Source organism: Cupressus sempervirens, chromosome 4, assembly GCF_028749045.1.
Source record: "Cupressus sempervirens isolate cs-2001-9-10 chromosome 4, ASM2874904v1, whole genome shotgun sequence".
Lineage (NCBI taxonomy): Eukaryota > Viridiplantae > Streptophyta > Pinopsida > Cupressales > Cupressaceae > Cupressus > Cupressus sempervirens.
The window spans coordinates 482,955,574-482,967,886 of NC_143121.1; positions in this window are offsets into that span (position 1 = coordinate 482,955,574).

Genomic DNA, 12,313 nt, shown 5'->3' on the forward strand with positions numbered 1-12,313 from the left:
CATCATTGAGTCATTGTACCTACAAAGCCAAGAAATATTTATGAGGTATGTGCCAACATCAAAAACTTTGCATGCCTATCAGGATTTAGATATGTGAAGTATAAGAGACTAAATAATGATGATAGACCCAAGGTAGAAGAGGCTATGATAGATATGATGGATAACAATAATCTTGTACCTATAAAATTGGAAAAGAAAATTCCAAATGATTTTTATAGTAGACTTGATAGAAAGTGGAAATTGACAATAGAAGTAGAGAAACAAATTAGAAAAGACATACTGGCCAAGATTATGCCTAACTTGTCAAGTAAGAAGAACAAATTTTTTTTGAAGATGTATAGGAACTGATTCATTCCTAAATTCAAAACATTCATGATTTTACATAATAAGATTGAGGCTATTGTATAGAAAAATGAATTGTTATGGAAGAGTATTTTTGGATTAATTACAAGATGAGTCAAACAAGAGAAAGAAGTGAACAAAGTGACCATTGAGGATGATCAAAGTAATGAAGAAAGTTTAGGTGTATCGATCCCACAAGGAAACATATCCCCTATTCATGTCACCACACTTGACTCTCTAGTATTGTAGCAAATAAGGGACTATCCCAAGGAAGAAGAAGTACAATTCCATAATGTTGATGAACAAATGAAGACCTTAGAATCCAACAAACTAGTAAAGGAGAAGCAAGAGAAAGAGGAATCAAATAAGGAAACAAATGTAAAGATATCTACTATAAGTCAAGATGGACCACATGTCTTAGGACCTCAGGATGAGGGAGATGAGGATACTATACATAAAGTAGAAGAAACATAAAAAGAGAATTTAATTCCAAGTGCTACCAATTTTGTCCAAGCACTGAAGTACAAGCTAGAGCAAGTGGTGACACCCCATCACCTACTCTTACTCTAGCAGTGTAAGGCAGTAGTACTCTAAAGAAAAGTCAAGGAAAGAAGAAATGGGATAGTTATTTAGATAATACTATTAATTTGGATGAAATAATTTACATGCCAAAATGGGATTTAGCCAATCTCACTTTTGAGAAAACTGTCATCTTGTAAGACATTCTAGAAAGGAGAGATTATGCAAGAATAGAAACATAAATAGGTGTTGTATGATATCAAGGACATATGTGTTGATTCTTTTGATATTTAGACTATTGATGAATAGGCCTCCATTATCTCTCAATTGGTGCAAATTATTAAAAAATTCAACATTGAAGATATTGAGGAAAATGAAAAACTAATGGCATGGTCTAAAAATAAATTTGAAGATAGAAAATTTGAATTATAGAAACTTTTATAGAACATAGAAGAACTTGTGAAAAAGCCACAAGATCCAAACAATATACTTTGAGATGTGCCAAGGTTTACTATGAAGAAAACATTCAGAGGATTTAGGCTGACATGAAATTATCAAGAGGATCTATCTCTTGGTTAGTTGGATCAATCTCAATGCATTATATCATGTTACTATTTGCACAAGGAAGGTTGATCAAGCTAAAACAATAGATAGTCAAATGAGGGCCAAACTCATCTCTATCCAATCAATGTTGATACCTCATTTGGAGGTTATGAAATGAGAAGTAGGTAGCTCTAGCAAAGGATATAGTTTAATAAGATCATAATCTTTTGATTTTTGATAGCTTAATTGACTTAGTAGCAAATCTAAAGTTAAAAATTCATTTTTTGGAATTAGAAAGAACCACATGGGATCATGCTCTTTCCATGATCAATCAAATTAATAAACTATTCATTGACAAATATAGTTTGATTCCACCTACACAACTCCAATAGTATACATAAGTGTCAAAAATAAGAGGAATAGATGATTAATATGGAATGAAGAGATAGATAAGTAGCGCAGGGTAAAATGAAATAACTAGGGCCAAAGGCACACCCAACTATCCAAACCACCCTACAAGAGTTAACACAGTGAAAAACACAAAACAAGAACAAAACTAAGGATAGATAGAACAAGATGTTTATATATTCATCAAATAATTAGCATAAATGCCCATTTGAAAGGCCTTCTAGGTTACAACCAATTACAAAAGTACAAATTTTAGATTCATGATCCAACTTCAAGTTCACACTTCTAGACACATATCACTTCCTTTGCATCCACTCTATTCTCTAAACTTAATCCTAGACCTCCTTAAATACTTGTCTAGCCATAGGTTGGCCTATCATAAAATTAAATCTTACATTAAATGCATGCATAGCCACAAGTTGGCTTACATCAAATATTAACTACTATAATGGAATTAAATATGAGCAAGGTCAGCCCAAACTGGAACCAAACACAGACCACTTGGCAAATGAAGACTTCAAAAAACACTAACACTTGGCAATTACACAAGCTCAGCATCCAAAGAGTCACTCAAAATTAACTATGAACTCGGCATCCTCCAACACTTTGGAACCATGAAGGACTCAAAAACCAAAAGGTCACTCAGTAACTAAAGGAATCACTTGGCAACCAAAGTGATTACTTGGCAAGAACTAAGAACTTGACAACAACTAAATGCTTGACACCTACTAAGAACTTGGCAACAACTAAAAATTGGCACTCGAAAATAATTAGAACTCAACAGCAACTAGTAGAATGAACAAAACTATAGGATTACAAGAAAACCTTGGATGCTCCTATATTAGACAACTAGGATTGGAGAAATGATTCTCCTGAATCATGCAAGTGTCACAACCTAAGCTAAATCCACCTTAAACTAAGAAATCCATGAAGCATCTTCAATAGGTTTTTTCTTCCACTTCACCAAATATTAGTAATATTTTCCTCTTGTGCTATTACCAACTCTCTAATCCAATATCTATTCAAGTTATTGAATCTTCTTCTTAGGATAATCATCTAATACAAAAAATTCATCATCTAACTCATAATATGTATATAAATCAGCAACATTAAAATAGGAGATATATCCATGTCTTTAGGTAACTCACCTTCATAAGAATTACCACTGTCAAACTTCTTCAAGATTTTACAAGGTCCAAACTTCTTGATCTTTAGCTTACTATATGTTCCAACAGGAAATCTTCCTTTCTTCATATGAATCATCACCTCATCACAAACTTGAAAGACATGATGTCTTCTAAACTTATTAGCATTCTCCTTATACTTCCAATTACTTTGACCTATCCTCAACTTTACTTCCTTATGTAAGGACTCCATAAAATCAGAAAATTCTTCCCCTGTAGCACTTCTCTTTTCTTCACTAGAGACATCTCTCAAATTTGATACTCCTCTAGGCTTCATTCTAATAACAATCTCAAAAGGTGTCTTCCCTATACTCCTATTTATAGAATTATTATATGAAAATTTAGCTTGTGCCAATACCATATCCCAATTACTTGTCTTATTCCCAACTAAACATCTTAGAAAATTACCCAAGCTTCTACTCACAAGCTCTATCTATCCATCTATCTATGGATGGAATGCAAAACTAAACTTCAACTCAGTACCCATCTTCTTCCACAAAGTCTTCCAAAAATAACCAACAAACTTGTTGTCTATGTCAAAAATAATACTTCTTTGTAGTGCATGCAATCTCACAATCTCTTTAAAGAAAATTTTAGCAACATTCTCAGCATCTGATCTCTTCTTACATGGTATAAAATGAGCCACTTTAGAAAATCTATCCACAACAACAAATATAGAATCATAACCCTTTACTATTTTAGGCAATCCAAGAACAAAATCCATACTGATGTCACCCCAAGGTTTCTTAGGAGCAACAATAGGTGTATATAAACTAGTATTCTGACTTACTCTCTTTGCAACTTAACAAACTCCACAACTCTTTACAAATTTCTAAACATCTTTATACATTTGTGGCCAATAATACTTATCCTTTAGCAATCTCATTGTTTTATCAATTCCAAAATGTCTAACCAATCCACCACTATGCTTTTCCTTAACCAAATTAATTCTTATGGAACTTCTAGGAATACACAACTGAATGCCTTTGAAAAACATACCTTCTTGAATGAAATATTCATCATAGTTACTCATGTGATTTGTCATATTTGGTGCTCTACACTCTCTCCATGCCTTAGAAAAATTAGGGTTAGTATCATAAAACTCCTCCATTTCATCAAAACCAAGAACTTCAACCTTCATTTTAGTCAACAACGAATGTCATCTACTCAATGCATCAAAAAATTTGTTAGTAACTCCACTCTTATGCTTAATCACAAATGTAAAACTTTGCAAATACTCAACACACTTTATATTTCTTTGGTTCAATTTATGTTGACTTCCCAAGTATTGTAAAGCTTTATGATCAGTATACAACACAAACTCCTTAGGAATTAAATAATGTCTCCACTTCTTCAAGGCTTGAAAAATAGCATAAAAATCTTGATCATACACAAAATACTTCCTTTTAGCATCATTGAACTTCTCACTAAACAAAGCAATAGTTTTACCTTCTTGACTTAATATAGCTCCTATTGCACTACCACTTGCATCACATTCAACTTGAAATATCTTATTGAAATCAGGTAAAGCCAATATGGGTAATTGAACAACCTTTTGTTTCAAAGTCTCAAAACTCTTATCAACTCCATCTATCCACTTGAATTTATTTTTATCTCCTCTCATTGTCTCAGTCATAGCATTACAAAAAATACTAAATTTTTTTATAAACTTCCTATAAAAATAGTCAAACCATGAAATTATCTTACCCCACCCATATTCTTAGGTGTAGGCCACTCCAAAATTTCTTTAACCTTCTCAAGATCCATCTTCAAACCATCAACAAAAATCACAAATCCCAAATACACAGTTTGCTCTTACATAAAAGAACACTTTTTTAGATTAATTAGCAACTTTTTCTCTTTCAACCTCTGCATTACTTGTCTAACATGCTCAAGATGTTCTTCTTGAGTTTTACTAAATATCAAAATGTCATCCAAATAAACAATCACAAACTTACCCAAGAATCTTTTTAAAACTTCATTCATCAACCTCATGAAAGTACTAGGTGAATTAGTCAAACCAAAAGGCATAACTAACCATTCATAAAAACCATGTTTTGTCTTGAAAGAAGTCTTCCATTCATCACCTTCTATGATTCTAATATGATCATAGCCACTCTATAAGTCAATCTTGGTAAAACAATTTTCTCCACTCAAACAATCCATTATGTCATCCATCCTCAACATAGGAAACCTATATTTCACTATGATCTTTTTAATAGCTCTAAAATCAATACACATTCTCCATTCTCCATTCTTCTTAGGTGCTAATACATCAAGTATAGCACATGGACTAAAACCTTCTTTGATCAAACCTTTTTGCAATAATTCATGTGCTTGTTTGTTAAGTTCTTCATTCTCTATAGGTGTCAATCTATATGGTGCTTTGTTTAGTGAACTAGCTCCAAGAATCGATCCATACAATGACTTATGCTTCTCACTGGTGATAAACCATCAGGAATATCATTTAAAACAATATCCTTATATTCATTTAGTAAAATTTCAATTTCTACTAGTACTTAGCTTGCACCAGTTTCTACTATCACTTGGTCATTACCAACAAAACTCAGTCCTCTAGGGATTATAGTAAAAAAAACTTGGTTCCTTTTCATTTCTTTTTTAAATTGTTTCCCATCAACCATAAAAAAATTTATAGTAGTACAATTCACCTCATCTAGACTTTCAACCAAAGCAATAATATTTGCTTCTTCTTATTCATCCAAAGAGTTTATTGATTCAATCTTCCATCATGTATAGCATATATATCATATTGCCAAGGTCTACCCAACAAAATATGACAACAATCCATAGGCATAATATCAAAAAAAAATTCATGAAAGTAATGTCCAATCTTGAACTTCACAATACATTGCTCACTTACCAATAGCTTATGCTCATCTTGATCCATGAAACATGATAAGATTTCGAATGTTTCAGCCTCTATAACTACAACTTTGTAACTAGCTCTTCTAATTCCAAATTTGTTGAACTTCCACTATCTATGATCACTTTGCAACATTTCCTAGCCATCTTACATCTGGTCTTGAAAAGACCTCTTTTAAGGATAGGTTCCTCATCACTTCCCTTATTACATAAGGTTCTTCTCACCATTAGATTTTCTCTAGCCTTAGGTCCACTTGGTGAACTCTCAATGTCTCCTTGAATCAAAACATTTCTATTATTCTGTCCACTTTTAGAAGATTTAAATTCAAAAGATCTATTTCCCTCTTTACCACATCTGAAACAATTACCATGAAAACCACCTCTAGAATAAGAATTAACTCTTCCTTAGTAAGAACTAGTACCTCCTCAATATGAACTACCACCTTTCCACTCAGTATTTCTTTTGTCATCATTCTTCCATTCAGATTTGCCCTTATCTTGAAAAAAATTATCAGATTTGCTACCTTTGCCATAAGATCTACCTCTACCTCTCCAAAATCTACCAGCTCTACCTCTTTTTCTTTGTTCATACTTCTTTGTCAAGATTTTCTTTTCTTTCAAGGCATATTGCTATGTTTCTTCCACACTTTCCAATTTCACAAAACTTATTTCATCTTGAATTCTAGATATCAATCCATTTATGTACTTACAATTTTCTCAACATCATCATCCACATGTCCAAATCTGATGTCTAATCTATAGAATTATTTAGTATACTCTTTCACACTCATGTCTCTTTGTCTCAAAATTTTGCATCTTTCTCAACAAGCTAACTTGGTAGTCAATAGGAAGGAATTTTTTCTTTAATCTGATTACCATCCTCACCCAAGTTCTAATCTTCTCCTTTTCTCTCCTTTCTCTATCATTTTGCAAATTCTCCCACCACAGTAAAGCATGACCTTTCAACCTAGTAACTACAATCTTCACCTTCCTATTATCAAGAGTGTTTTCATACTCAAAGAACTTCTCCATATTTGAGATCCAATCTAACATAGCATTGGTATCCAATTTTCCATCATAAGGAACTACTTCTACAACAGGCTTTGAATTTTCCCTAGATGACACTCTCAACAACCTTGCTTTATCTTGGTCTTCTTTAGGTTTTGGATTAGGCTTTGATGCTAATGCTTCATAATCACTTACATCATCAAGATGTGCTCCTCTCCTTTGGGCTATTTCCATAATATCTAATCTGGATACAATTTGTCTCATTGTATCCAATATTGCATTATAAATATTTCCTCTACCTCAAACCATCTTTACGAATTAGATTCTTGAAAGATCATAACCCTCTACATGTTATACGTTAAATCCATAGATCTACAACCCTACAACCAAATTTACTTAGGGTTCTACATGATCCGATCAGCACAAAGATGAATCTCAAGCTCTGGTACTACATAGTCTAGGGAGAAACAAAACAACTAGGGCCAAAGGCACACATAGCTATCCAAACCACCCTACAAGAGTTAACATAGAAAAAAATATAACACAAGAAAACACCAAGGAGAGAGAGAGAGAGAGAGAGAGAGAGAGAGAGAGAGAGAGAGAGAGAAATATTTTTATATATTCATTAGATAATCAGCATACATGCCTAGTTGCAAGGCCTTCTAGGTTACAACCAATTACAAAAATACAATTTTTAGATTCATGATCCAACTTCAAGTTCACACTTCTAGACACATATCACTTCCTTTGCATCCTCTCTATTCTCTAGACTCAATCCTAGACCTCCTTAAATACTTGTGTAGCTATACATTGGCCTAACACAAAATTAAATCTAACAATAAATGCATGCATAGCTACAAGTTAGCTTATATCAAATATTAACTACCTATAATGGAATTAAATATGAGCAAGGTTGGCCCAAACTAGAACTAGACACAGACCATTCGGCAAATGAAGACTTCACAAAACACTGGCACTTAGAAATTACACAAGCTCGGCATCCAAAGAGTCACTTAGCATTAACTATAACTTGGCATCCTCCAATGCTCGACAAACATGAAGGACTCAGCAACCAAAAGGTCACTTGGAAACCAAAGCAATCACTCAACAAAAACTGAGAACTTCACAACAACTAAATGTTTGTCACCTACTAAGAACTTGGCAACAACTAAAAATTGGCACTGGACAATAACTGGAACTTAGTAACAACTGGCAGAATGAACAAAAGTGTAGGATTATAAGGCAACCTCAGATGCTCCTACATCAATAAGTTAGAACTTAAGGGGGATAAAGGATTTAATAGGATGAAATGATCAAGGGGGATATAGAGAAGAATGATAAGATGAAAGGATGGTACAAATATAGAGATATGAAGTTCAAAGAGATAGGAAGAAAATAAAGTATGACAAATCTACAATTAGACTGATTTGCATCATGTAAAGTATGTATTGTACATTGTATTATAAAAGAAAAAAAATTGAGATTTTATAAGAACTGAGTCATAAGTGTAATCACCTAAAAATGGTCATCTAGACTATTAGCCCCCTTTTCAACATTTTCGCTAAATTAATTTAATCATTTACATAGACCAAATTCCTAATAATCAATTTATTTGATTATAACCTATACTTTGACTATGCTATCCTAAGTTCATTATTTGATTAAAAGAACATGTCCCCTTTTAATTAAATAAAAGACCCCATTCTTCTAACCCACTTAAAGTGCACACATAAAGTCCTTTCTCTATTTTGCAATTAAAAGAAAAGGCTTTGTGACTTTTGTCTTATATGACAAGTCAACTTATATTCTATTGGTTGACTTGTGTGTGCACATGGATCACTCCTCTTTTTGAATTCCACCCTTGATCATCCACCATATTCATCTTGATCTCTACCATCCATACATCTTTAAAAGGGAGAGAGCTTTCCCCCTCAATCCATCTTTTGAATATTGTTATGCTGCAAGTTTTCTAACAGGTTTCTTTGGAGCTTTGTGGAGAACTTCTATTTCTTGTCTACATTCTCTCATACCATAGCATTTTAGCTTAGATTCATGTTGCATGTTAGTTTAGCTTCTATTTTGCAATAATCTATCTCATATAGCTTAATATTTGGATTGTAACACTCTCATCTATGCTTAGAATAGTTGCACTTTTCATATTCATTCTAGCTTAATTTTTATTTGTATTGCATTCTTGAGGAACTCCTTGGGACATTTGCATTCTTGCATCTTGTCTTTGGAACCTCCCATTGCATGGTTTATTAGCAAGAAGAGTATCTCTAAGGCTCATCTAAGAGCCTTCTTATTCTTGAAATATACTCTCTTGCACTCCGTGGATAGGGAGCTCTAAGCAGGCATCCAAGCATTCCAACTCATGGAATCGTTTGGATAGAAGGGTTTAGAGTGGGACACTTTCGAGTGTACATTTTTGGCGCCCACCGTGGGGCTTGAATCAAGTTCTAGCTCCATTTGCTTTCATTTTTTATCTCTAGTTTTTTACAACAGCATATTGGATCTAATCAAGTGCTTTTGTAGAATTATCACTTTGGTTTTAAGGCCAACCCATAAGTCGATTGGTTTGAAGGCCAAAAATTTAGTTGGTTTAAAGATTTGATCATATCTTTTAAGCTGCTTAGAGTTTGGTTCTAAAAAAAAATTTCAAGTTTGGTATGTGCTCAAAATGCTTCAGTCCGCTTTTTAGAGCATTTTGACTTGATTTGTGAAAGTTATGATATTTTCTTATTTTTTAATAAAAAGTCATTTTTGGTAGCACATCAGCATTTGTTTCAAAAAAACTTACATTTCTAGAAAAAATTTTCAATTCTAATAGGGGTTCTTTCTTTGTGTTTTGAATTTTGAGGTCGTATTAAGGATCAAAAACTCGATTTGAGAAATTTGGCCTATTTTGACAAAATCAATCTCTAGAGCGCAAATGAAGAGATTTTTTTAAATTTCTTGCATTTTTAGAAAGCTCTCTAATTTTTAACAGGGGTCTCTTCTTTTCATTTTTATTTTTGGATACGAAATCATAGTAAACAAGTCCAATCTTGTTGATTAGGTCAAAACCAAAGAGTAAAAATGAGAGCATTTGTGATTAACTTGCACTTTCTTTGCATGTACTTGGTTGGAAGATAAATTGGATTTTTGAGGCAACTAACCACTTTTTATTGTAGATATTTATGTTATTTCACACTAAATTTTGGTGCTAACAAGTTGTGATTACAGGTTTCCATCGTTATGAAAAAAATTGAAACATTGCATAAAAAGAATGCATGTCAAAGCTTCAAATGTGCAACGGCTACTAACATTGTTTGCAGGGCTGCCCAAAGCATAAAAATCAAAACTTTCTTGCTTTTTTGTTTTCATGTGTGGCATTGATTAATTCTTCATTTTTCATAAGGACATAAAACTTGTGATTGGAGTCTTTTGGTAATAGGAGAGCATGCTCTTCACCCTTGTGGTGAATCAGAAATCTTGACTTGCCATTTGGTTTCAAAAGCAAGGGGTAACTGAATCTTCCTAGTATGTTTGGGAGAAAATGATTGGAATAGGAGAGTATGCTCTTCACCCTTGTGGTGAATCAGAAATTTTGACTTCCAAAAGTTGATCCCTCTTTGTGTAGTTTAGAATCCTTTAGAGGGCCTTCTCTCGGACAACCTGAGAGGAACGACCCAAGTGGGGACAAGCTGATTACCTAGCTCTTTAAACCCACTATAAACTCAAGGCTATCAAGGACACAAAACTTTGGTAGACATAGTGTTTTTCTTCGCCTAGTGTGATCACTTATGGGATTTTGACCATAGGCAGATCACTAGGCAAGAATGCTTAAGGTACTCTTGTGATCACAAGATTAGTTACTCATTGCAAGGTGAGGTGTCCCATAATTGGGAGCAAGAGGAACACTATGAACGGAAGCCTGATCTAAAAACTCTAAGTTAGTAACTACCTTTTTTTAGCCGCTAAACTTCTTGGTGCAAGGATTGATCCTAGTGGACTACTCGGATCACCCCAAGATTTACACTCACCATATGTGTTCCCTTGGTTATGCTTATGGCATTTCCATGACAAAGCCAATATCTCTTGTGGGCAACCACCTAGTGTGAGGTGAAGGAGCATCAAGTGTGGGCCAAGTTGTTGAGTAATGAACCATGCCCTTCAGGTAGATATTGCTTTATGTGTTCTCGAATGTGCTATACCTGTGAAAATCTTTTGAACATACACATGATGATAATTCTAGAGAATTCTTTTCAGACGTCACATATGCTTGTATCATGCAAGGTTGCTTTGTCCCTTGCTTGATTTTTTGAAGAATACTCCATGTGTCACTATCTTGCTTGGAAAGAAATTGCTTTTGAACATCAAACTTGCTATGCTATCAACTATTGTCAAACTTTGTCAACCAAGTCAAAATGTCAAGTGCAAACATTTTCTTGTGTTACTTACTAAGGGGGGTTTCATCATTTGCTTATGATTTGTTATGTCTCTAGTGCTTAAACATGCTCAAACTGGCTCTTTGGTCTTAGTGCTCTTGGTCTTTTTGTCTTCATGGTCTATGCATGCTTGCTAGTTATCATTTTGCTAAAATGGTTACCTAGATTTCTTGACAACACTCTTGGGTTGGGAAAGTTGTTCACTTGTCACCCGCTTGCTCTATCTATTTGGCTATTTGGGCATCTTGCCTAGCTATTGACTTGAGTCACTCATGTCATAAGTTTCTTGGACATATTGTTTGACAAGTCACTTTAATCTCTCTCTACTATCTTGGCAAGTGAACACTCTACCTCCTATATTTTCAACATCAAGTTATCCTCTAGGCTCTTTTATGCTTGGCTTTGCATCTAAAACTATGGGATCTAAACCTTGTGCTACCAAACTTCAACCAAATCTAGATGATCATGATATCCTCCATGTCACTAAAGAGTTTCAAGATCTATATGTGCAATACAAAGAACTAGAAGAGACAAATGATCTTTCTTACCTTCATCTATCTAAACACATGACAGAAATGAAGTCTAAACTTGAGAAAAGGTTAGAGGAGAAGATTGCATCATTACATGAATCTTCCTTAAGGTCTTTACATGCATGTGAGTCACCTTCTTTGAGGTCATCCTCTTCTTCTAGGTCTACATGCTCTACTTCAAGACATCAAATGTCTTCATCTTCTAGATCTAAAGACCTCCTTAGAGAGAAAAAAATTTATACCTCCTTTGATCCTATGCTAAAATTTTATGATGGACCTATCTTGGACCAAGCTAATGATGAAGTTATGGATGCATACCATTCACTTGAGAAACAACGAAAGGACTCTAGACATAATTTTGATAGAACTTTTTCTCCCTTGGAAGATTCTTATGATGACACTTTGCAAAAACTTCTTGGCAATAAGATCATCATGTTACCTAAGTCTAGCTCATATGGAAACCCAT